A 26,396-nucleotide genomic window follows, 5' to 3' on the forward strand; every position below is an offset into this window, starting at 1 on the left:
ACGGGTCTGAGGGTGGGGACGCCCCCCCAGCGGCCCAGCAGACGCTGCGCCCCGCCCCCCCCCCCTCCCGCACACAGCCTCTGGGGGGACCCCGTCTGCCCCCAAGTCGCGGGGGTGGGAGGACGCCCAGGGGTGGCCGCACGCGGGGACTGTGGAGGCCGAGCAGTGACCTCGCGGGGGCCCCAACCGGCCGGGGGCGGGGATGGGTGTGGGTTGTGGGTCGTGGGGCAGAGCAGAAAGAGGGGCCCCGACCAGCTGCCTGAGCAGGAACCCACCTCCCTCCGCCTCCCGCAGAGTTGCCCCGCAGCTGGGTGGATGGTCCATCGCTCCGGACCGCTGTCTCCACCGCCATCACCCTGGGAGCCTCCCGGGTCCTGGACACCTGTCTGCACCCCAGGCCGCCCGATCCCCCGGAACCCCAAAGGACAATAAGTATCTCAGGAACGAAGCGGGTGGACGGTTTAGAAACAGGAGGAGGCATGACTGAGGAGTCCAAAACTTCAGGCACCTCCCCGTCGGGGAATCGAACCCCGGTCTCCCGCGTGACAGGCGGGGATACTCACCACTATACTAACGAGGACTAGGTTATCCACAATCCTGCTCCCTCTTCTTTCTGGAATCTACACTGCCCGCCCCGCACCCGCCTTCCCCCCTGTGAAAACTGTTCAGCTCTCTGACCCGGACAGACCCGAGAGCAGGCAGGTGGCCGCAGCCCTGGGAACACAGTGTGGTCGCCCTGCAGCTGCCCTCCGGATGGATCCCCGTCTCCTCCCTGCTATTCTCAGACCTTCACGTCCCTGGGGGGACACACCCAGGAATTACCTCCCTCTGGGTGGTAGCCCTCTCTCTCGCAGTGGAGATGGGAAGCAGTTTGGGGAGTTTGGAGGACGTATAGCTCCAAGGCAAAATGAGCAGGCACAGAGATGGGGGAGCCAGAGTAGGTAGTGGGGCGACCTTTGGGGGTGCTGCAGGTGTGGAAGTGGGCTGCAGCAGCACTCAGCTCTGACTCAGGGGACATATACATCGACTTTGACCAGAGAGTGGTGAGTCTCCCCTGGAGTCCGGACTGCACCCTGAACTCAGAGCTTATGGAGGCACAGGGCTGGACGTGGCATCCGAACTACAATGCGTGAATCTCAGAGGGTTGCTGGAGGCGTTGGTGGTATAGTGGTGAGCATAGCTGCCTTCCAAGCAGTTGACCCGGGTTCGATTCCCGGCCAACGCATTACTGTTGCCTTTTGTCTTCTAACACCTTCAGAAATAGTCTCAACATCTGCATCACAGGAGCTTAAACTAACTCATCCCATCCTCACCTCTCTGACAGCCACCTCCTTCCTTACCACCTTTTGGCAGCACTTCCTCCTCACCCCACCTCTTGTCTCTTCCTTCTCCCCGAACTCCCCTCCCTGGTACCCGCCTTGCTCCTGCTTTTTCTCATCCCCAAATCATGTTAAGTGATATAAGTCAGAAAGAGAAGGGTGAATATGGGTTGATCTCTAACTGTCCTTGTCCTCAAAGTATCACTGAGCTCTTGTAATGGGATAGAATTCTCCACACAGAAATCACAATACTCCACACCAAGTAAGGTGGTTGAGTATGAATTTTATATATTGCACTATATACAAATTTATATTGCACTATATACAAATTTAAGGCAACCCCATATCAAGATCCCATCCATTTTTTAAATTAATTTTTTATCTAAATTTCTTTGAGAAAGACAGCCAGAAACTGAGATGGAAAGAGGTGATAGGGAGGGAGAGATAGAGAACACACCTGCAACACTGCTTTACCACTTGAGAAACTTTCCTCCTGCAGTTGGGGACCAGGGGTTGAGCCTGGGTCCTTGCGCATTATAATATGTATGCTCAACCAGGTGTGCCACCACCCATCACTCCCACCAATTTTTTTTTTTTTTTTTTAGGAGAGTAGAACAAAGGACCCTGGCTCCACAACTGCAGAGCCTTCACTTCACTGGCACTATCTGTGAAGCAGATCTGTAGGTGTCTATCTTTCTCTCCCCCACTCTGTCTTCCCCTCATCTCTCCATTTCTCTGTCCTACTCAACAACAGTAAGGGCAGCAAAATGGAAAAAAAATGGCCTCCAGGAACAGTGGAACATTAGTGCAGGCACTGAGACCCAGCGATAACCTTGGAAGCAAAAAAACAAAACAAACAAACAAATGAAAAAAACAGAAATAAAATTTAAAAACTTAAAAGAGAAAACAGAGAAATGTCACATATGTATAAATTATTGTATTTTACTGTAGACTGTAAACCATTAAACTTCCAATTAAGAAAAAACAAGGGGATCGGGCGGTAGGGCAGCGGCTTAAGCGCACATGGCACGAAGCACAAGGACTGGTGTAAGGATCCCAGTTTGAGTCTATGGCCCCTCAACTGTAGGTGGGTCACTTCACTATCAGTGAAGCAGGTCTGCAGGTGTCTATCTTTCTCTCCCCCTTTCTGTCTTCCCCTCCTCTCTCCATTTCTCTCTGTCCTATCCAACAACAATGACATCAGTAACAACAATAAGATGAACCACAACAACAAGGGCAACAAAAGGGGGAAAAAATGGCCTCCAGGAGCATTGAATTTGTGGTGTAGGGATCAAGCCCCAGCAATAACCCTGGAGACAAAAACAAACAAACAAACAACAAACAACAAACAAAACGGTAAAATAGAAAGTGCCTCTGAAATGGGGCTGGTATATTCAGCTCCCCCTGAGGCCCCTGTGTCAGTGCCCCCAGATGTGTAACAGGAAAAAATAGGTAAATAATAAGAACCTTCTCTGCCTGGGGAATTAGCTAGCTTATGAGGACACAGAGGTTCATGCCTCAGGTCCAGGGGTCACAGGGCCACTCAGTGGCAACACCTAATGCCAAGTTGTGAGATGTTCTGGTCATTTTGGTTCCTTCTCATTGTAAGAAATCTACTTTATTTGCTGGATTTTAATGAGTGTTCAATTTTTTTTTAATGTACTGACATTTCTTTTTTTCTTTTAATTTCTTTTTGGGGGAATTAATGGTGTACATTCAACAGTAAATACAATAGTTTGTACATGCACAACATTCCCCAGTTTCCCATATAACAATACAACCCCCACTAGGTCCTCTGTCATCCTTCTTGGACCTGTATTCTCCCCACCCACCCACCCACCCCAGAGTGTTTTAATTTGGTGCAATATGGATCAGCCAATTCCATTTCAGGTTCTACTTGTGTTTTTTGTTTGTTTGTTTGTTTGTTTGTTTTTCTGATCTTGATTTTCAACTTCTGCATTTCTTTCTTTTTTATCTTTATTTATTTGTTGAATGGAAACAGTCAGAAATTAAGAGGGAAGGGAGTAATAGAGAGGGATAGGGAAAGAGAGACACCTACAGCACTGCTTCACCACTTGTGAAGCATTCCCCCTGCAAGTGGAGACCAGGGGCTCCAACCTGGGTCCTTGCGCACTGTATCATGGGTACTCAACCAGGTGTGCCCCCACCTGGCCTCCAGTATTCAATCTTCTACAGTAAAATGTTCTGCCCCTGAGTTATGCCTCCTTGTTCAATTATCTTCCTGCCTTCCTTCCTTCCTGCTCAGCTCTGGCTTATGGTGGTGCAAGGAAACTGAAGCTGGGACTTTGGAGCCTCAGGCATGAGAGTCTCTTTGCATAACCATTATGCTACCTACCCCCACCCCCTTGTTTAATTTTCTAGACTGCATTATTCATCAACACATCAGCCCAGGGGACAAAGATGCAAACTCAACAACAGTGCCCCCCACCCCCAACACACACTTCTCGCTACCACTTCAGTTGCTGTTCTTCCATTTGCCACGAAAGGGAGCCCACATTAACAGGATGATCCACATCTGGGAGTCATGGCTTTCCAGATGACTCAGTCTCACATCTGACACCCAGCCCCCCCACACCACGCCAAACACCTGAACCCTGGAGTTGGGTCCTAGTGGCTATTCGGGATAGTGCCAGGCTCTGCAGAGCTTTGCAGTGCTGGGCAAAGGTAGGTTCACATCACACTTCTGGCATACTGCCTACTGCTCCCTGCTCCACAGATACACCCCCCTAAACACACACACACACACACACACACACACACACACACACACACACACACACACACTTAGTTTCCCTGGGAGTAGTTAGCCAGTGTAGTGAATATTATCACACACACACACACACACACACACACACACACAAACACACACACTCATACTGAGTAAAAGTCACTCTTCAAGGAGTGGGAATGAAAGCATCACTTTCCCTGACCAGGAATTGAAATTGAACCCGGGGCAGATGGTGAGAATGTGAATCCTGACCACTAGACCACCAGGAAACTCACTATTCACTCCCCGCCTCTCACTCCACCTCAATCCCAAAAGTCCACGCACCCCATAGTTTCTCGATGGAAACTTTCCACATCCACATCTCTCCTCCGCCCGCATTTGGATGAAAATACCTGCAACAAGAGACAGCACCTTCCCGCCAGCTCCCCACGACCCTGAAGGCCCACCCCCAAAATCTGGCACCCCACATCCAGTAAGTGACATGACCAGACAGAGTTCCCAGACAAAAGGTCTGCCTGTAGACACCACGATTAAAAGAAAGACTATCCTCCCCACCAGGGACTTGAACCCTGGTCTCCTTCATGACAGGCAGCGATACTCATCACTATACTAAAGAAAACCAAGTAGTTCTCTATCCTCTGTGCCTCCCGCTGGCTCACAAACACCGCCGATACAGGGCCCCCCCACAGTGGGGCCAGAAGGTGACACACCCGGGGCGCCAACCCGACATACACATGGGCACCAATCCCGGGGGACCCAGCATCACCGCTGTCACTGTTTGCAGGCGGATCCGCGCTTCCCTCCCGCGTCAGCCATGGCCGCTGCCAAGTGCCGCCCTCGCCGCCAAAGAGGCTCCCCAGCCCCTGGGGTCCGCACCCCAGATACACTAACCACCAGGGGCACCACCGCTCCTCTGCGGGGGACTCAGCGGGAGACGGACCCCGATGGGTGGCCGCACCTTCCCGCGTGGCAGCCTGCGGATGCTGCCACCAAGCAGCCCCAGACCTCCAGGTCCGGGGTCGAGGGCACCTGCTGCTCACACAGTCGCTCTCCAAGCCTCTACCCTGCGCTCCTCGATCACAAGGGGTGCCCTGCGCCGCAGGTCGGAGACTCAGCAGCACCAGGAGGGGTCTCTGCAGACAGAAGGAGGGAGGGAGAGAGGGGCAGAGAGAGAGACGTGGAGAGAGAGAGAGAGAGAGAGAGAAAGGGAGAGAGAAAGGGAGAGAGAGAGAGAAAGAGAGAGAGAGAAAGAAGAGAGAGAGGGACAAAGAGGGAGAGAGAAAGAGAGAGAGGAAGAAACTGAGAGAGAGGGAGAAAGAGAGAGAGAGGGAGAGGGAGAGGGAGAGGGAGAGAGAGAGAGAGAGAGAGAGAGAGAGAGAGAGAGAGAGAGAGAGAGAGAGAGAGCCGCACTGAAGGGCACTGACTGCGAGGACTCAGCAAGCGGGAGACTGCGGCCCGGGATGCGGGAGAGGCGGCGTGAGGGGCTGGGGGTGCGGTGGACTAACCGCTCAGGTCCCGCGACCCCGAGTCCTCGCAGGAGGAAACTCCACCAGGTGCCTCCCTGGATGTCTGAGCAGCACCTGAGGGACGGGCTCAGTCGCCCTTTACGAGGGTCCTCCTTTAAAGAATAAATAGAGAAGGAAATAAAATATAGAAATTGGGACCCGGGAGATTAGGGCACCCGCTGAGCCGTCACACACAGCCCCTCGCGGCCGCAGGCGCAGTGTCCGCAGAGCAACGTGAGCCAAAGACTAAGGTGACACCTTTCCCGAGCCCCGATTGCTCGGTGCAGGCGCGCTGAGCGATCTCTGCACGGGGAGAGAGAGGAAGCGGCAGTCCCGCTGTTGTCACAGGGCCGAGGGAACCTGGCCTAGGGGCGGACGATTCCCACCCCCGTGTGCGTGGTGTGGATGAGGTAGTGTGAGAATACCGTGGTGTATGGTGAGCGGAATAATGAGGATACCGTCGCATGGGTGGTTCAGTGGTAGAATTCTCGCCTGCCACGCGGGAGGCCCGGGTTCGATTCCCGGCTCATGCACAGCAGGACTCATTTTGACCCTTCTTCCTCTCAGTTCAGGGCCTCCTCCCGGCCACTTGTGCTCCTATACTGTCACCTCCACAAAGCCCACCCCTGAGAGGACAAGGCCATCCTGTCTTCCCCCTCGATTTTTCCCTTGCAAAGCAGGGGACCTCACTCACCCCGAGTGCCCAAGGGGCGTGCACCACTGCACACCCTTCCCCTACAGCTCCCAGGAGGGGAACAGGGGCTCCACTCAGGCTCCCGCCAAGCTCGACTTGGCTCCCAGCCAGCACCCAGCACCCCTTCACCGCCTTCACCTGGGGCCCTGCACCCCACCAGGACATGTCCCTGGGGCTTCCGCGCAGGGACCATGACTCGGGGCAGCAGATCAGAGATGGGGCGACATGCAGGAGGGGACGCGGGGAATGTCAGCTTCCCCAGCCCACACTGCTCACCAGTCCCCAGGACCCGCCAACTCTGAGGCGCCCGACTGCAGTGCGGCGGTCCGTGAAGGCCACACGGTGTGGGGGAGGGAGGACCCAGCAGACAGCAGTGACACAGAGGGATATCACACAAATGACAAAGAGCGTGTAGGTTAGGCGCGTGAGGAAGGTGTGCAAGGGACAAGGAATAGCCCCCAAAGGCCTTGGGAGTCCTGGCAGTAAGTAAAAATACTTCTTCCCTGACCAGGAATCAAACCTGCAAAGCTGTCAGGAGCTGCTTGTTGCTGGCTTTGAAAGTGACTGGGATCCATGTGGATTCAGTCGGCTAGGAAGTATCCTCAGTTTTCCCAATGAATGGGTACTCACGGGATGCACAACGAGAAGGTCGATCCAATGCAACCCAGGTAGATAGCATAATGGTTATCCAAAGAGACACTCATGCCTGAGTCTACAAAGTCCCAGGTTCAATCTCCCATACCACCTTAAGCTAGAGATGAAACAGTGCTCTGGTAAAAAAAAAAAAAAAAAAAAAAAAAAAAAAAATCCAAAGGGGGACTGGGAGGGTCCTCGATGGACCTGGTTGAGCACATATGTTCCAGTGTGCTTCTCAAGGGATGAAGAAATGCTACATGTGTCTCTCTGTCTGTCTCTACCTCCCACTTCCCTTTTGCTTTCAGTCTACCTAATAAATAGGTAAACATAATATTTTAAAATATGCATTTGAAAAAGTAGAAAATGGGTGGGGGTAGGTGGCATAATAGTTATGCAAAGAGACTCTCATGCCTAAGGCTGAAAGGCCCAGGTACAATCCCCTGCACCACCATAAGCAGGGCTGAGCACTGCTCTGGTTAAAAGAAGAAGAAGGAGAAGGAGAAGGAGAAGGAGAAGGAGAAGGAGAAGAGGAGGAGGAGGAGGAGAAGGAGAAGGTAGAATATATATATATTGACTCCAGGGTATTACTGGGTCTCGGTGGCTGCAGTAGGAATACTCTGCTGCTGGAGACTATTTTCCCCCTTGTTGCCCATCCTTGTCATTGTTGTTATTATTGTTGTCATTGTTGTTGTTGTCACTGTTGTTGGATAAGACATACAGAAATCGAGAAAGGAGGGGAAGACAGAGAAAGGGAGAGAAAGACAGACACCTGCAGACCTATTTCACTGTGAAGTGACCCCACTGCTGGTGGGGCTTAGGTGCTCCAATCAGGATCCCTGAGCGGGTCCTTACGCTTCACGCCATGTAGGCTTAACCCACTGAGCGACCACCTGACCCCCAATAATTTTGTTAAAGGCCAGGGAGATAGTATTGTGGTTATGCATGTAGCTTTGAGGACCCAAGTTCAGTCCCAGGCATCACCTTAAACTAGAACAGATCAGTGCTTTGATTAATAATAGTTATAAATAGATAAATAAGAATTAACTGAAACCATTTTTCTTTTCTTTTTTTGTTTGTTTTTGTTTTGCCTCCAGGGTTATCACTAGGGCTCTGTGCCAGTGCACTATGAATCCACTGCTCCTGGAGGCCATTTTTCCTGATTTTGTTGTCCTTGTTAGGATTGTTATTGTTGTTATTGCATAGGACAGAGAGCAATCGAGAGGGGAGGGGAAGACAGAGAGGGGGCAAGAAAGATAGACACCTGCAGACCTGCTTCACAGCTTGTGAAGTGGCACCCTCCCCCACCCCCACCCCCTCTACCCCTGCAGGTGGAGAGCTGGGGGCTCCAACTGGGGTGCTTGAGCTTGGCACCATGTGTGCTTAACCTGCTGTGCTACCACCCAGGCTTGAACTACTTTTTTTCTGTATCTGGCTTACTTCACTTAGCAAAATGTCTCCAAATGCCATCCATGTTGTAATAGGAGGCTGAATTCCTTACTCACTTAGACTGAATAATATAGATTGTGTGACCCTGGAGGTGGCACAGTGGATGAAACATGAAACTCTCCAATGAGGTCCTGAATTCAATCCCTGGCATTGGATGTGACACAGTGATGCACTGGTTCTCTCTCTCCCATCCTCTCTCTCATTAATAAGTATTTAATAAAACAATAATACTGAGGGAGTCAGGTGGTAGCACAGCTAGTTAAGCGCCAGTGACAAAGCGCAAGGACTGGCTTAAAAATCCCAGTTCGAGACCCTGGCTCCCCACCTGAGGGGAGTCATCTCACAGGTGGTGAAGCAGGTCTGCAGGTGTCTATCTTTCTCTCCCCCTCTCTGACTTCTTCTCCTCTCTCCATTTCTCTCTGTCCTATTCAACAACGACAACAACACTAATTACTACAACAATAAAACAACAAGGGCAACAAAGGGGAATAAATAAATTAATTACTTCATTAAATTAAAAAATAATAATACTTCAAGGAATTGGCGGTAGCGCAGCAGGTTAAGCTCACGTGGCGCAAAGGACAAAAACCAGCATAAGGATCCTTAAGGATCCGGGTTGGAGCCCTTGGCTCACTTCCCGCAGGGGAGTCACTTCACAAGTGGTGAAGCAGGTCTGTAGGTGTCTATCTTTCTCTCCCCCTCTATGTCTTCCCTTTCTCTCTCTCCATTTCTCTCTGCCCTAACAATGACGACATTAATAACAACAACAATGATAACTACAACAACAACAACAACAACAAAAAAACAAGGGCAACAAAAGGGGAAATGGATAAATAAAATATTAAAAAATAAATAATACTTCACTATAAGGACAGGCTACATTTGGCCAATCCGCTGAACTGTTGCTTCTGTGGCTTAGGTATTGTGAATTGTGAATGATGTTGCTGTGACCTTGGGTGTACAGGTATATACGGTTTTAATCAAATATTTATAATAGGCTCCAGGTAATATTGTAACCTCTGTGAATTCCTCAGTGAGAAAAAGAGGCAAAACCCCAAAGTGTTTACATGCTTGTGGATTCAAGAAAAACACACAGCATGTCCAAAAACCATAAGTACTAAGGGCAATAAGGAGGGAAGCAGAAGTGGACACGGGGTACTGTCCAACCTGTCACTAAAGGAGGCCCCAATCCAATGCTGATCACGCTCAGGTAACACATCCCATACACTTCTGACAAAGCCCCTGGTGGTTCCGGGCCTCGGTCACTACTGCCCACGCCTGCCCCGCCGATCACGCCCCCATCCAGTGAAAATCAAACCCAACCACAGATTGCCCCGCCCATTAACCCCACTCCGTTCATTACTGACCACGCCCTCCACCGTCACTTGCCCTTGTCATTTTCGGGCTATGCCCCCACCCCTCCTCTAATCCCATTTTAGTGGCACATATCAGGGCTCTGGGGACGCGGGACCCAAGAAAGTGCTCGCTCAGCAGTTCTATAATTCGTAGCCTTGAGTCTTTCATTGGCTAAACCGCATTTTATCATCATAATTAATATTCGGCTTTGCACAACCTTTGCATCAGGCTGAGTAACTTACGCCTGGCCTGTCATTTACTCATTGGACCGATTTTAGGAGATAATCACCCTCAAAACGTTACAGATGAAAGGATAAGATTAGAAAGGAGCATGCCAACCTGACTTCCGTGAGCAGATGACCTCACCAATATTTCCTGGAACCCTACCTCTCCAGAGCCCTCCATGCACCACTAGGGAAACACAGAAACAGACTGCGAGTGTGCACCCACCTGTCAACGCCCATGTCCAGCGAGAGGCAATTACAGAAGCCAGTCCTTCCATTTTCTGCCCCTCAAATGATCCTGGGTCGATTCTCCCAGAGGGATAAAGAACAGGAAAGCTTCCAATAGAGGGGCTTTCGTCATCCTGCTCCATCTTCTTTCTGGAGTCTACACTGCCCGCCCCGCACCCGCCTTCCCCCCTGTGAAAACTGTTCAGCTCTCTGACCCGGACAGACCCGAGAGCAGGCAGGTGGCCGCAGCCCTGGGAACACAGTGTGGTCGCCCTGCAGCTGCCCTCCGGATGGATCCCCGTCTCCCCCCTGCTATTCTCAGACTTTCACGTTCCTGGGGGGACACACCCAGGAATTACCTCCCTCTGGGTGGTAGCCCTCTCTCTCGCAGTGGAGATGGGAAGCAGTTTTGGGGGTTTGGAGGACGTATAGTTCCAGGGCAAATGAGCAGGCACAGAGATGGGGGAGCCAGAGTAGGCAGTGGGGCGACCTTTGGGGGTGCTGCAGGTGTGGAAGTGGGCTGCAGCAGCACTCAGCTCTGACTCAGGGAACATATACACAGAGCTTTGACCAGAGAGTGGTGAGTTTCCCCTGGAGTCCGGACTGCACCCTGAACTCAGAGCTTATGGAGGCACAGGGCTGGACGTGGCATCCGAACTACAATGCGTGAATCTCAGAGGGTTGCTGGAGGCGTTGGTGGTATAGTGGTGAGCATAGCTGCCTTCCAAGCAGTTGACCCGGGTTCGATTCCCGGCCAACGCATTACTGTTGCCTTTTGTCTTCTAACACCTTCAGAAATAGTCTCAACATCTGCATCACAGGAGCTTGGGCACACACCCTTGAAGTGTTACTCCCCCAGTCTAACTTAAACTAACTCATCCCATCCTCACCTCTCTGACAGCCACCTCCTTCCTTACTACCTTTTGGCAGCACTTCCTCCCCACCCCACCTCTTGTGTCTTCCTTCCCCCCCAACTCGCCTTGCATTAGCTTTTTCTCATCCCCAAATCATGTTAAGTGAGATAAGTCAGAAAGAGAAGGGTGAATATGGGTTGATCTTGACTGTAAAGTATCCTTGAGCTGTTGTAATGGGATAGAATTCTCCACACAGAAATCACAATACTCCACACCAAGTAAGGTGGTTGAGTATGAATTTTATTTAAGCCTACTCAGCTGAGGGTCCAGCCCAGGCAAAACTCTTGCAGGACCTACCTACCTAAGGACTGAACACCTAAGCACAGTTACAAGCATCTTTTAATACTTTTTGCAGCATCTGCCAGCATTGCTTGCATACAATGTTTTGCACAGTTTCCGGGAGAGGGAGAGGGATTATGAATAGATTATTCACCAAAGAAGAGATCCAGAAGGCCAACAAACATGACAAAAAAAAAAAGGCTTGAAGTCATGCATAGTCATGCATAGACAAGTGTAAGTAAAGACAACAGTGAGATCTTTTTTTAAAATATTTATTTTTTAACTTCTTTTCCCTTTTGTTGCCCTTGTTGTTTTTATTGTTGTAGCTATTATTTTTGTTGCTATTGATGTTTTTGTTGTTGGAAAGGACAGAGAGAAATGGAGAGAGGAGGGGAAGACAGAGATGGGGAAAGAAAGACAGATACCTGCAGACCTGCTTCACAGCCTGTGAAGCAACATCCCTGTAAGGGGGGAGCCGGGGGCTAGAACCGAAATCTTGACACTGGTCCTTGAGCTTAGTGCCACCTGTGCTACAGCCTAACTCCCTACAGTGAGATCTTTTTATTATTAATACTTTACCCCTGTGAGAATGTCATACATCAGAAAGGTAGTAACATCAAATGCTAGAGAGGATGTGGGGACAAAGGAAGCCTCCAGCAGTGCTGGTGGGAGTGTAAATTGATTCAATATCTGTGTAGAAGAGTTGGGAGAACCCTCACAAGGCTAGAAGTGGAACTACCCTATGATCCTGCAATTCCTCTCCTGGGGATATATCCTAAGGAACCATCCAAAAAGATCTATGTAGACCTATGTTGATAGCAGCACAATCTGTAATAGCCAAAACCTGGAAGCAACCCAGGTGTCAACACCAGATGAGTGGCTGAGCAAGTTGTGGTATATATACACAATGAAATACTACTCAGCTATTAAAAATAGTGCTTTCACTTCCTTCACCCCATCTTAGATACAGATTGAAGGAATCATGTTAAGTGAGATAAGTCAGAAAGAGAAGGCTGAATATGGGTTGATCTCACTCAGCGAGAGAAGCTGAAAAAATAAGAACAGAAGGGAAAACACCATGCAGGACTTGGACTGGGCTTGGTGTATTGCACCAAAGTTAAAGACCCTGGGGTGGGTGATAGTGTTTAGGTCCTGCAATATGATGGCATAGGAGGACCTAGGGGGTATATGAGGAAAACTGATAAATATTACATATATACAAACTACAGAATTTTATTGTTGACTGTAAACTGTTAATTCCCTCTATATGGGAAAAAAAAAAAAGTCCAGAAAGTGCAAGCAAAATGTGGCTGGCATATTCACCTCCTCCTTTAAAAAAATTTTTTTTTAATTTATTTATTAATGAGAAACATAGGAGAGAGAAAGAGCCAGACATCACTGTGGTACATGTACTGCCCGAGATTGAACTCAGGACCTCATGATTGAGAGTCTGATGCTTTATCCACTGCGCCACCTCACAGACCACTCATCACCTCCTGATACCCATGTCACTGCCCCCAATATGTGACAGAAAAAAAGTACTGGGAGTCAGGCTGTAGAGCAGTGGGTTAAGTACAGGTGGCGCTAAGCTCAAGGACGGGCATCAGGATCCTGGTTGGAGCCCTCGGCACCCCACCTGCTGGCGGGGGGGAGGATCACTTCACAGGAGGTGAAGCAGATCTGCCGGTGTCTTGTCTTTCTCTCCCCATCTCTGTCTTCCCCTCCTCTCTCCATTTCTCTCTGTCCTATCCAACAACGATGACAATAATCACTACAACAATAAAACAACAAGGGCAACAAAAGGGAATAAATAAATAAAATATTTAAAGAAAAAGAAAAAGAGGACTGTATTTGCCTGGGGAATTAACTAACTTATGAGGACACAGCAGTGCATGCCTTACATCCCAGGGGTCACTGGGCCACTCACCCGTACCACCTAATACCAGAGCTATGAAGTGTTCTGCTCCTTTTGATCCTCTTAAATTTTCTCTCATAAAAACAAACTAACAAACAAAAAAACCCAATTATGTTGTTGGTTTGACTTTAATGAGGGAGAGAGTTTCACATTTAACAGAAATATAATCCTTTATTGTATTCATTATATTTATTTATTCTTAATATTTATTTATTTATTCCGTTTTGGTTGTTTTTCCAGTTTTATTGTTGTAGTTATTATTGTTGTTATTGAGGTTGTCATTGTTGGAGAGGACAGAGAGAAAAGGAGAGAGGAGGGGAAGACAGAGGGGGGAGAGAAAGTTGGGACACCTGCAGACCTGCTTCACCTCTTGTGGAGGTAGGTAGGGAGCCCCTGCAGGTAGGGAGCCAGGGGCTCAAACCAGGACAGAAATATAATCCTAACATCCCACTCTCATTATCTTTCATTAAGATATATTTACTTATTTAATTAAATTGTTCATTTGACCTGACCACAAGGTGTTGATCCTGGGACATCAGAGCCTCAGTCATGAAAATTCTTATCACCCACCCCGTCAACTTATGAAGATCCCTTTAAATGAAAGAAAGAAAATGGACTTCTCAGAAGGATGAGTTCACCCAACCCACCTCCACCTCCAGTGAAAAGGAAGGAAGGTGGGGTACTAAGCTTTGTGAAAGTGCTGATTCCCAACTGGGGCATATCTGAGACCTGCCTGGATGCTTAAGACTCAGTGTGCTGTGTGTGACAGGATGTGATGCTGGAGAATTGGAGAAGGATCCTCAGGTCAATGACAGCAATCAGAAGCAATGGTGTCAGGATGGCCGAGCGGTCTAAGGCGCTGCGTTCAGGTCGCAGTCTCCTCTGGAGGCGTGGGTTCGAATCCCACTCCTGACACAGTTCCCCTTTTGCAATCCCTCCACTCATCTAGCAGTCTTGTACTACCACATTCTCACTTAAACCTCAGACCTAACATCTACACTCCCTTCAGGACTTCCTATGGCCTGGTGTTTAGACCCTCAGAGGGGGAATCTGGCGATAGCAGTGAGGGTTTAGCTCAAAGAGAAAGGACAAGCATAAAGAGCCAGCTTCCAGCCCCCTGCTCCCCACCTGCAGGAGGTCTGTAGGCTTATCTTTGTATCTGCCTCTCTCCATTTCTCTCTGTCCAATCCAGTAACAACTAAAACAAGCACAATAGTCCCCAGGAGCAGTGGACTGGTAGTCCAGGCACCAAGCTCCCGCAATAACCCTGGAGGCAAATAAATAAGTAAAACTAAAAAGAAGAAAAAGATATTCAGAGAGCACCTTTCCCCATCCTGTTTTGCCCTCATCCTCCTGGGAAACACCAGGTCACAGCTCTGAGACCTGGGGTTTGGGGACTGTGTGTTGAGGGAGGAGAGGAAGGGGTCAGCCTAGGAACCCCTGGCTCTTTTTTTTTTGAACCCCTGGCTTCTAAAGCAATGCACCTTCCCCTTCTCAGGGAGAGATCTCAGCCTCTCAGTACTAGTACTGTCCATGGGTGCTCCGTGGGTCTCCCAGGCTGACAGCAATGCGAGTTGACAAAGCTGCATGTCATGGTACCGTGGTTGAGGAGCCCTGGGGGAAGGACACAGAGACCAGCCATCACATCACCAGCACAGAGGACCCGTTAATAAACTGCCCTACACCTGCATGAGGACTAGCCCTTCATCCACAGGCAAGTCCTGGCTGTGTTGGGCGCAGCTCCCTGGTCCCGGGAGAGGCCATGTCTGGAGGTCCTGGGCTCTTAGTGAAAGACAACAGACCTGAGCCAGAAGGAGAAAGTGATGCCGGGTGAGCCTGCTCACAGACTGGCCTGAGGAACCTGCACTGTGACTCCACTGTGGACTGTGGTTCATTCAGGGACTCAGAAGGGGGAAGGGAAAGGCCTTGAGGGGAGGATGGGGACCTAAGTCCTAATGCTGGGCAGCTAAGGGTTTACTGGATGTGAGATGTGAGACTGACACCTCCTGGAGTAGAACAAAGGAGCCTAGCTCCACAACTGCAGGGGGTTCACTTCACTGGCACTAGTGGTGCAGCAGATGTGTAGGTGTCTATCTTTCTCTCTCCCACTCTGTCTTCCCCTCTTCTCTATCCTACCCAACAACAGCAAGGGCAGCAAAATGGGGAAAAAATGGCCTCCAGGAACAGTGGAACATTAGTGCAGTCACAGAGACCAGCAATAACCTTGGAAGCAAAGAACAAAACAAAAAACAAATGCACAAAACAGAAATAAAAATTAAAAACTTAAAAAGAGGAAACAGAGAAATGTCACATATGTATAAATTATTGTATTTTACAGTAAACCATTAAATTTCCAATTAAAAGAAAACAAGGGTGTCTGGAAGTAGCGCAGTGGGTTAAGCACACATGGCATGAAGAGCAAAGACTGGTGTAAGGATCCCGGTGTGAGTCCCCGGCCCCTCACCTATAGGTGGGTCGACTCACTAGCAGTGAAGCAGGTCTGCAGGTGTCTATCTTTCTCTCCCCCTTTCTGTCTTCCCCTCCTCCCTCCATTTCTCTCTGCCCTATCCAACAACAGTGACATCAATAACAACAATAAGAAGAACCACAACAACAAGGGCAACAAAAGGGAAAGAAATGGCCTCCAGGAGCATTGCATTTGTGGTGTAGGGACTGAGCCCCAGCAATAACCCTGGGAGAAAAAAAATTTTATATATAACAGAATGTGCAGGTGAAATGGGGCTGGTATATTCAGCTCCCCCTGAGGTCCCTGTGTCATCGCCCCTAGATGTATAACAGGACAAAATATAAGTAAGTAATAAGAACCTTCTCTGCCTGGGAAATTAGCTAGCTTATGAGGACACAGAGGTTCATGTCTCAGGTCCAGGGGTCACATGCCACTCAGAAGCAACACCTAATGCCAAGCTGTGAGATGTTCTGGTCATTTTGGTTCCCTCTCATTGTAAGAAATCTACTTTATTTGCTGGATTTTAATGAGTGTTTAATTTTCTTTTCTTTTTTTTAATGTACTGACATTTCTTTCTTTTTTATCTTTATGTATTTGTTGAATAGAAACAGTCAGAAATTAAGAGGGAAGGGAGTGATAGAGAGGGATAGGGAAAGAGAGACACCTACAGCACTGCTTCACCACTTGTGAAGCATTCCCCCTGCAAGTGGAGACCAGGGGCTCCAACCTGGGTCCTTGCGCACTGTATCATGGGTACTCAACCAGGTGTGCCCCCACCTGGCCTCCAGTATTCAATCTTCTACAGTAAAATGTTCTGCCCCTGTGCTATGCCTCCTTGTTCAATTATCTTCCTTCCTTCCTTCCTGCCTTCCTTCCTGCCTTTTTTCCAACTCAGCTCTGGCTTATGGTGGTGCAAGGAAACTGAAGCCGGGACTTTGGAGCCTCAGGCATGAGAGTCTCTTTGCATAACCATTATGCTACCTACCCCCACCCCCTTGTTCAATTTTCTAGACTGCATTATTCATCAACACATCAGCCCAAGGGACAAAGATGCAAACTCAACAACAGTGCCCCCCCCCCACACAACACACACTTCTCGCTACCACTTCAGTTGCTGTTCTTCCATTTGCCACGAAAGGGAGCGCACATTAACAGGATGACCCATATCTGGGAGACACTGGTTTCCAGATGACTCAGTCTCACATCAACACCCAGCCCCTCCACACCACCCCAAACACCTGAACCCTGGAGTTAGGTCCTAGTGGCTGTATGGGATAGTGTGGGGCTCTGCAGAGCTTTGTAGTGCTGGGCAATGGTAGGTTCACATCACACTCTGGCATGCTGCCTACTGCTCCCTACTCCACTGAGGCACCCCCCTAAACACACACACACACACACACACACACACACTCATACTGAGTAAAAGTCACTCTTAAGGAGTGGGAATGAAAGCATCACTTTCCCTGACCAGGAATTGAACCCAGGGCAGATGGTGAGAATGTGAATCCTGCCTATTAGACCACCAGGAAACTCACTATTCACTCCCCCGCCTCGCCTCTCACTCAACCTCAATACTTCCCAAAGTCCACACCGCCCCACAGTTTCTTGATGGGAACTTTCCACACCCACATCTCACCTCCCCTTCACCTGCTGGGCGAATACACCTGCAACAAGAGACAGTACTTTCCCTCTAGCTCCCCACGACCCTGAAGGCCCACGCCCCAAATTCTCGCACCCCACTTCCAGCAAGTGACATGACAGGACTGAGTTCCCAGGCAAAAGGTCTGCCGGTAGACACCACGATTAAAAGAAAAATTATCCTCCCCGTCGGGGAATTGAACCCCGGTCTCCCGCGTGACAGGCGGGGATACTCACCACTATACTAACGAGGACGACGTTAGTCTTGTCCTCTTCGCCTCCTACTGGCTTACAAAGACCGCCGGGACAGAGGGTGACACACCCAGGCCACAGCCCAACACATACAGGGGCACCAAGCCCGCCGGGCCCCCGCGTCACCGCCGTCACTGTTTGCAGGCGGATCCGCGCTTCCCTCCCGCGTCAGCCACGGCCGCTGCCAAGTGCCGCCCTCGCGGCCAAAGGGTCTCCCCAGCCCCCGGGGTCCGCACCCAGATTCACTAACCACCAGGGGCACCACCGCTCCTCTGCGGGGGACTCAGCAGGAGACGGACCCCGCTGGGTGGCCGCACCGTCCCGCGTGGCAGCCTGCGGCTGCTGCCCCCAAGCCTCCCCAGACCCCCAGGTCCCGGGCCGAGGGCACCTGCTGCTCACACAGTCGCTCTCCAAGCCTCTACCCTGCGCTCCTCGATCACAAGGGGTGCCCTGCGCCGCAGGTCGGAGCCCCAGCAGCACCAGGAGGGGTCTCTGCAGACAGAAGGATGGAGGGAGAGAGGGGCAGAGAGAGAGACAGAGAGAGAGAGAGAGAGAGAGAGAGAGAGAGAGAGAGAGAGAGAGAGCCGCACTGAAGGACACTGGCTGCGAGGACTCAGCAAGCGGGAGACTGCGGCCCGGGACGCGAGAGAGGCGGCGTGAGGGGCTGGGGGTGCGGTGGACTAACCGCTCAGGTCCCGCGACCCCTAGTCCTCGCAGGAGGAAACCCCACCAGGTGCCTCCCTGGATGTCTGAGCAGCACCTGAGGGACGGGCTCAGTCGCCCTTTACGAGGGTCCTCCTTTAAAGAATAAATAGAGAAGGAAATAAAATATAGAAATTGGGACCCGGGAGAGGAGGGCACCCGCTGAGCCGTCACACACAGCCCCTCGCGGCCGCAGGCGCAGTGTCCGCAGAGCAACGTGAGCCAAAGACTAAGGTGACACCTTTCCCGAGCCCCGATTGCTCGGTGCAGGCGCGCTGAGCGATCTCTGCACGGGGAGAGAGAGGAAGCGGCAGTCCCGCTGTTGTCACAGGGCCGAGGGAACCTGGCCTAGGGGCGGACGATTCCCACCCCCGTGTGCGTGGTGTGGATGAGGTAGTGTGAGAATACCGTGGTGTATGGTGAGCGGAATAATGAGGATACCGTCGCATGGGTGGTTCAGTGGTAGAATTCTCGCCTGCCACGCGGGAGGCCCGGGTTCGATTCCCGGCTCATGCACAGCAGGACTCATTTTGACCCTTCTTCCTCTCAGTTCAGGGCCTCCTCCCGGCCACTTGTGCTCCTATACTGTCACCTCCACAAAGCCCACCCCTGAGAGGACAAGGCCATCCTGTCTTCCCCCTCGATTTTTCCCTTGCAAAGCAGGGGACCTCACTCACCCCGAGTGCCCAAGGGGCGTGCACCACTGCACACCCTTCCCCTACAGCTCCCAGGAGGGGAACAGGGGCTCCACTCAGGCTCCCGCCAAGCTCGACTTGGCTCCCAGCCAGCACCCAGCACCCCTTCACCGCCTTCACCTGGGGCCCTGCACCCCACCAGGACATGTCCCTGGGGCTTCCGCGCAGGGACCATGACTCGGGGCAGCAGATCAGAGATGGGGCGACATGCAGGAGGGGACGCGGGGAATGTCAGCTTCCCCAGCCCACACTGCTCACCAGTCCCCAGGACCCGCCAACTCTGAGGCGCCCGACTGCAGTGCGGCGGTCCGTGAAGGCCACACGGTGTGGGGGAGGGAGGACCCAGCAGACAGCAGTGACACAGAGGGATATCACACAAATGACAAAGAGCGTGTAGGTTAGGCGCGTGAGGAAGGTGTGCAAGGGACAAGAATAGCCCCCCAAAGGCCTTGGGAGTCCTGGCAGTAAGTAAAAACACACCTTCCCTGACCGGGAATCGAACCCGGGCCGCGGCGGTGAGAGCGCCGAATCCTAACCACTAGACCACCAGGGAGCACCGAGTAACACACCTGCGCATCCTCACACCACCTCACCGCACCCCAAGGCGACTCTTCTCCACGCACCCCAAACTCGCTCCCCTTCTGCGTGGCAACCCCCTGACGGTCAGTCCGCTCACACCGAGGCGGCTCCGCAGGCCACACGTAGCCCAGCGTGTGCCCCGCCTGAGGGGAGCCCCACGGTCCAACGCCCCAAAAGCTGTGCGCTGGCTCGGGACAGCCGACCCGAGAGCTCAGAGTCTGTCAGGGCTGAGGGGGCGCGGGTGCCTGGAGGCTCTCGCGAGAAGACCCTGTAAGAGCGAGCGAGAGGGGCGGGATCTCGATCTGGATGCGCCCGCGAGCTCACTGGTGCTGAGCACCCAGATGGCCGAGCGCTCTAGATGGCATTAGCTCTCGTCGCATCTCTCCTGTCGGTGTTGGTTTGAATCTTGCTTTTGGCAGCTTTGTCCTTTCCTCTTTCTTACTCCACCTAGGACGCCGGTATTCTCAGCTTAAGGCAGCAGGCCGTGATCGCTTTTCGTTCCCTTCCTGGTTTCCTTTCACTTTTGTCGCCTCTCTGCAACCTCAGTCTAGCTCCCATCTTAGATTCGCCCCCCCCCCCCCAACCCACAGTGCCCAGCGACTGGCGAAACGCATCAGAGGAAATGTCACCAGAATCTGTCTTCGTCAGGCCCACACTGTCGGCAAGCAGCTTCTCTGTGCGGTTCTCTGACTGTAGCGGTTGGATCCTAACCTCCAGTGGACCAGAGAGGGCAAGGGACAGTCCCTGAGCCTCCTCACACATCCCACTGCACCCCCTAGTCTATGCATCCACCCCCTCAGGAAACTTGGGCAAACCCCTTTCATCTGGCTGGCGTCCCAACTCTGCACCTAGAGCGACCCATCAGCAGCTCTGCGATAGCACTGTCACTTGCGTTACAAAGCGAAAAAGGAAGGAAGAAAGAAAGAAGAAAGAGTCGCACTGTTTCTCCTCCCGCAGACAGCAGGCTTGTTGAGAAGCAGCGACCAAACAAGACAGGAGGTTATAATGCACCTATGGTACCTGAGATTAATAATTTAAAAAAAGACAATTGAAATCTCCCCGTCGGGGAATCGAACCCCGGTCTCCCGCGTGACAGGCGGGGATACTTACCACTATACTAACGAGGAAATGACGGGAATGTTGTTGACACTCATTTCCTCCTGGTTGGATTCTCTGGCTGTACAGGGCCCCGGTGGAACCTCACGGATCCCCAGCACCACCACAGCTAAGACTATGTGTAACATACACCCGGGGGAGTCGGTAAGATTGTCCTAGCACCAACCTCGCAGGGGTCCAGCATCTGGGGCGTCACAGTTTTCAGACGGACCCGCGCTTTCCTCTCAGTAACCACGGCCTCTGCCAAGCGCTTCCCGAATTGCTAAAGGGGCTCCCCAGACCTTCTTCCCAGACCTTGCACCCCAGGAAGATCCGTTGCCCTCCGGGCACTCCTCTGCGGGAGACTGTGTATTATACGAATCCGGGCTATAAGAGGGGTCATTTGCAAAGTAGGATGGAAAATACTAAGGACGGGTAAGAGAGTTGTGGAGGAAATGACAGGGAGCCTGGTAGAATAGAGCTTTTTGTGTTTCCTGATCGTTTAGTGGTGGTTAGGCTTCGCGGAATTTACTGTGTGCTTCCTGGGTTTGAATCTCTAGGGATCTACCAATAGTCTGCTGTTAGGCGTCCTGACCCCTCCTCTCTGCCACCTAGTCTTTATTTCTTCATTGTTTCCTTTCTTTCTTTCTGCTTTCCCTTATTTATATATTATATATAAGTAATATATAATATATTATTAATATTATATATTTCCCTTATATATATTTAAATGTAAATATTTACATATTTACTTATTTCCCCTTTTGTTGCCCTTGTTGTTTTTTTGTTGTAGTTACTGATGTCATCTTTGTTGGATAGGACAGAGAGAAATGAAGAGAGATGGGGAAGGCAGAGAGGGGAAGAGAAAGACACCTGCAGACCTGCTTCACGGCCTGTGAAGAGACTTCCCTGCAGGTGGGGAGCTGGAGGCTCAAATTGGGATCCTTATGCCTTTGCACCACATGCGCTTAACCCACTGTGCTACCACCCGACTCCCTATTTATATATTCTTATTTATTGAATTAAGATAGAAATGGAGAGGGAAGGGGAGATAGGAAGAGAGAAAGAAAAACACTATGGCTCGCACGGGTTAAGCTTAGCACGTGGCACAAAGCACAAGGACATGCGTAAAGATCCCCGTTGGAGCCCTCAGCTCCCCACCTGCAGCAGAGCCCCTTCACAGGTCTGCAGGTGTCTATCTTTCTCTCCTCCTCTCTGTCTTCCCCTCCTCTTTCCATTTGTCTCTGTCCTAACAATAGTATCTACAACAATAGAACAACAAGGGCAACAAAGGGGAATAAACAAATAAATAAATATTTTTTAAAAAGAAAAAGAAAAACACTACTGCTTGTGAAGCTTGCTCCCCCTATGGTTGGGGACTGAGGGCTCTAACCCCAGCCCTTGGAGGGTAACTGTGCTCTACCAGGTGTGCCTCCACCTAGCAACCCCCACTAGCCTTTTTGTCAAGGCTGTGCCCAGATCTGTCCAAACCAAGCAGTCCCCAACCCTGCCCAGTGCCCCCTCCTACCTGGGGAGCCCTCTTCGCTCCATGTTCCCTTCAGGTCTTTGGCACATTTTGCCACAAGCTCACTGGGCAAGGGCTGACTTCCTGCCCTCATCCCTGTATCGAACTCTCCAGCTCACCTTCATTCCTCCAGCCTTGGGAGCTCAGCTCTGTTAGAAGCAGTAACTCCAGAATTGCTTTAAGTAAAATTTTAAGCATGAGTTGTAAGTATAGTTGCTTTTCTGCCTTCAGTGGAAAATTCTTGTAAAAAAGGGGGGCTAGACAAAACCCACACACCAAGATGTAAGCCACCTGTTGTTTGTCTTAAAGAGAATAGCTAGCCTAACCAAGTCCTTGAAACCCAACCACTTGCTCAAGGTCGAGGGAGCTGATAGCCAGGTGGTCTTAGCTGACAACGATAAAGTGTGGTGACCCTATTTTGCATAAAGGCTTGAAATTAGACAATTCTTATAGGCTGCTTATGGTATTGCAATGTCTGAAATGATTGGATCCTACGTTTTCTGTAAAATGCTATTGAGTGTGTGATAAAATTCTAGTTTTGCATATTCCCCACCCAAAATGTATTCTAAAATCCTATAAATTGTGTGGTTTGAGCCTTGTTCAGGGTCGAGCCGGTGGACTGCTGACAGTCACCTCTCGGCCCGGATTTGAATTCGTAAATAAACATCTTTTGCTTCCTTGCAGTGGATGGTGGTTTGATTTTTGCTCGCTAACAAGCTCCACGGCAAAGGAATTAGAAATATTTGGGTAATGGGATATGCCAACAGCAGGGGCAAAAACCATGACAATCTACAAGGGCTGGGAATTGAACCACCCCCCTACCCCACCCCACGCACCCCCCCACCCCCCGCATGGCAGGAGAGAATTCTATCACTGAACCACCCATGCAACAACACTAGAGTTGCCTAAACAAGGCTACATGATACTTGAGACTACATCACTGTAAGTCTTACAGGACTACAGGACTTACAGGACATGTGACTTATAGGACATGTGACTTAACCTCTAGAGCATGTAGGCAGAAGCAAGAGTCTTGGAGATGAATGGGCAGAGTCACAAAGGTCTAGAGCCTGTCTCTGCTCATCCAAAGTAGTCTCCACTGTCCCAGATGGCAGAGACACTTGCTGGTGTCACCAGAGAAAGCCATCAGACACAGGAGACCGACCAGGACAGCAAATCTGGTGTGAGTGTATGCAGCTGAGTCTCCACCTTTCATTCTATAACAACCTCCCCTGCCCCCAATCCCAGAGCACTGGCTTTCCCTACCTTCAGGGTGAGGTAGGGAAGGGCCATACTTGGGTCACGTGGTCCTGGAGGTGGCACAGCAGACCCAAGGCCAGATTCCCTCTAAAACCTTTGCTGTGATCCTCATCAAAAGCCTCAAGACAGAGATTCTGACATCTGACCTCTAGACAACTGGGGGAACACACTTGTGTGGCTTTAAGTCACCAAGTCTGTGAGTCATTGTGACAGTGGCCATAGGGTTTAAGGACAGTAAGACATCTGTGATGTCTCCTCACCTGACCCTGATATCTCCACTCCCAGGTTCTTGTCCAATATGATTGATGGGGGTGGGGGACAGTTAGGGACTGTGCTGTCAGACCAACACAGGATAGCAAAAGGCCTCTATTCTAGTTGCTGCCTGGATTTGTAAAGACCAGGACATGCCAGGAGGACAATGGCAAGGACCATGTAGACGCTGACTGTTCAGATGTCCCCATTACCCACTTAGAGGTCCAGGCCTGTTCCCAGCCCCAGGCAGGGGATATCTGCTCAACCCCAGCCTCCTCCCACCCCCTCCTCTCCAGGGAAACCTGCTTGCTACACCCAAATCCTGCACTCAGACTCACTTCCCTTTCTGCCCTCCTGCATGGAAACCACAGGTTGAGTTGATGGGAGGTTCACTGGTTTAGGTTTCAATCTTGTTGCTTCGTGTGCATCGCATCAAATTAAGGTGATGGGAACCAGTTGACACCCATGCTGGAGCGGGATAGGGTGGTGGTTGGATGGGATTTAAGTAGCAACTGAGGAGCAGAAAAATAGATACTGCCCTGTCCTCATTAGCATAGTGGTAAGTATACCTGCCTGTCACTCAGGAGACTGATTTTTTTTTTTTTTTTAACCAGAGCACAGCTCAACTCTGGTTCTTGATAGTTTGGGAGATTGAACCTGGTACAGGGGAGTTTATTTGCATAACATTATGCTATCTACCCCCCTCTTGTTTACTTCTATCTTTAAATTCCCTTCATGCACCTTTCTCTCAGTTGTGCTCTCCCCACTCACATCTTTTTATGTTTTTATTTTTTAAACCTCATAACTTCTTTCTTTTAAAAATTTTTTAAATTAATTTTATTTATTTATTTATTTTGAGAGAGATGCAGAGAGAGAGACACACACACAGAAATACCAGAGTACTGCTCAGCTCTTGTTTATGGGGTGTGGGGGATTGAACCTGGGACTTGGGAGCCTCAGGCATGAGAGTCTGTTTGCATAACCATTATGCTGTCTCCCCCGCCCTACTCACACTTTTTTAGCCAACGCTGTGCCCCCATAGGTCAGCCCCCTCACCCCCCCCCCATTCCGCCTGAACCTCGCCCGCCTTGCTGCAGCCCTGGCACTGGGTTTGCTGGCTGCCCACGTGCAGTCTTCCCGTCCACACCACCTCCCCGGAGTCTCCACGTCAGGTCACCAGACCCAGCCATGCAACCTCCGTGCCTGCCTTGGCCTTTCCTAAGCGATCTTGGGCTGGGACCAGGGCAGCAAGTGAGATTAGTGATATAGAAGCCAGTGCGGTATCTGGTGTTGGTGGTATAGCAGTAAGTAAGCATAGCTGCCTTCCAAGCAGTTAACCCGCGGTCGACTCCAGGCCAACGCAAAGGTGTTTTTCTTAGAGTTTGGGCTGCACCGCCGGCCTTCTGTTAAACTAGTGGCAATCCATCGCTTCTCCAAAGATGCTGTACTTTGACCTCTTCTGAGCCAATTCTGCACCCCAAGGCTCCAACCTCAATCACTTCTTCCCTTCAGACTTCTTTCGTTGATGGTCCCGGCTCGTCCTTTCCCTTTGTGGCTTGTCTTGCTCCTTCTCTCCTTCAGCCCTAGTCCCAGCCAATAAAGGCCAAGCACCTCTGTCACCAGAAAAGATCCGTGCCCCTCGCCACCTGCCACCTCTATTTGATGTAGAACAGGGTCCCATTACTGCCAGATTGAGTACCTCCCTGGGTCCCTAGCCCAATCCCACCTCCTTCCTGCAACCTCTACATGCCACCCCCATCAGCAAGAATTTCATGTCTGTAGAGAGATGACTTTCTGTAGAGGGGAACAGGGACGAGGGGACTCTCCTAGGAAGAGCCTGTGACCAGTGTATTCTGGAGCTCCCCAAGAGGGCCTTTAAATAGTAGTACTAAAATGTGTTAACATTGCATGGGCCGGGAATCGAACCCGGGCCTCCCGCGTGGCAGGCGAGAATTCTACCACTGAACCACCCATGCACCTCTGCTCAGCTATGTTACCATTGCTCCTTTAGTGGCACTCAAAGGCTGGTCTAGTCGCTGCTCTCTGCTCTCTACTGTTCCCAAGTAATTGTCTCAAGGAAGTAAGAGACTGAAGGGTGACCTCTCCAGCTGCAAAGGGGCCCAGACTAGAGGAAAGTAGACAGCCCCGAGAGGTCTAGGACTCTCCTCTACCTCCAATGCTTCTGCTCTTCCAGAGCTGCTCCCTGCCGCCGGGGTTGCCCTGTAGCAGACATGGCCCTCAAGAAACATCCCATATCCAACCAAACCCACCCCCACCCCACACCCCCGCCCTCCTGTTGCCTCTTCTGCAAACCGGGATCCCCAAGGCCCTACCTGGCATCGGAGCAGCCCGCCTTCCTCCCTCCTAAACTGGGGGAATCTACACATTCCTTAACCTGGGGTCATCTGCCAGGTCTGAGCCTCTTCCCCAGGGCCCCCAGGGCTAGCCATCCCTCTAGAGTGGCAATTCCAGAAACATCTTAATTTGTTAAGCGAGTTTAATTAATATCCTTTGCAAAGATTTCCCATCATTGCATTACTTGGGTTGAAATGACACCTCCTACAGGTTATGTTTCTGAATATTAGAAGCTAGAAAATTTTAATATGAAGGCTTTCCTTGCATGTATTTGTCGGTCTTCTGAATTACAGTTGAAAAAAAAAGTAGAG

The 26,396-nt window shown here is 50.7% G+C and overlaps 10 non-coding genes across 10 annotated transcripts; 5 read left to right on the top strand and 5 right to left on the bottom strand.

Annotated features, from left to right (window-relative positions):
* Positions 1–508: 508 nt before the first annotated feature.
* Positions 509–580, bottom strand: TRNAD-GUC (transfer RNA aspartic acid (anticodon GUC)). Its single transcript has one exon. It is a non-coding gene; the product is annotated as a tRNA-Asp (tRNA).
* Positions 581–1,153: 573 nt separating this feature from the next.
* Positions 1,154–1,225, top strand: TRNAG-UCC (transfer RNA glycine (anticodon UCC)). The gene has a single exon. It is a non-coding gene; the product is annotated as a tRNA-Gly (tRNA).
* A 4,810-nt stretch (positions 1,226–6,035) lies between these two features.
* On the top strand, positions 6,036–6,106 carry TRNAG-GCC (transfer RNA glycine (anticodon GCC)). The gene has a single exon. It is a non-coding gene; the product is annotated as a tRNA-Gly (tRNA).
* A 4,741-nt stretch (positions 6,107–10,847) lies between these two features.
* On the top strand, positions 10,848–10,919 carry TRNAG-UCC (transfer RNA glycine (anticodon UCC)). The gene has a single exon. It is a non-coding gene; the product is annotated as a tRNA-Gly (tRNA).
* A 3,178-nt stretch (positions 10,920–14,097) lies between these two features.
* Positions 14,098–14,180, top strand: TRNAL-CAG (transfer RNA leucine (anticodon CAG)). The gene has a single exon. It is a non-coding gene; the product is annotated as a tRNA-Leu (tRNA).
* Positions 14,181–17,552: 3,372 nt separating this feature from the next.
* TRNAD-GUC (transfer RNA aspartic acid (anticodon GUC)) lies at positions 17,553–17,624 on the bottom strand. The gene has a single exon. It is a non-coding gene; the product is annotated as a tRNA-Asp (tRNA).
* A 1,145-nt stretch (positions 17,625–18,769) lies between these two features.
* Positions 18,770–18,840, top strand: TRNAG-GCC (transfer RNA glycine (anticodon GCC)). Its single transcript has one exon. It is a non-coding gene; the product is annotated as a tRNA-Gly (tRNA).
* Positions 18,841–19,500: 660 nt separating this feature from the next.
* On the bottom strand, positions 19,501–19,572 carry TRNAE-CUC (transfer RNA glutamic acid (anticodon CUC)). Its single transcript has one exon. It is a non-coding gene; the product is annotated as a tRNA-Glu (tRNA).
* Positions 19,573–20,653: 1,081 nt separating this feature from the next.
* On the bottom strand, positions 20,654–20,725 carry TRNAD-GUC (transfer RNA aspartic acid (anticodon GUC)). Its single transcript has one exon. It is a non-coding gene; the product is annotated as a tRNA-Asp (tRNA).
* A 4,910-nt stretch (positions 20,726–25,635) lies between these two features.
* TRNAG-GCC (transfer RNA glycine (anticodon GCC)) lies at positions 25,636–25,706 on the bottom strand. Its single transcript has one exon. It is a non-coding gene; the product is annotated as a tRNA-Gly (tRNA).
* Positions 25,707–26,396: the final 690 nt, after the last annotated feature.

This window comes from Erinaceus europaeus, chromosome 9, assembly GCF_950295315.1.
Source record: "Erinaceus europaeus chromosome 9, mEriEur2.1, whole genome shotgun sequence".
Classification (NCBI taxonomy): Eukaryota; Metazoa; Chordata; class Mammalia; order Eulipotyphla; family Erinaceidae; genus Erinaceus; species Erinaceus europaeus.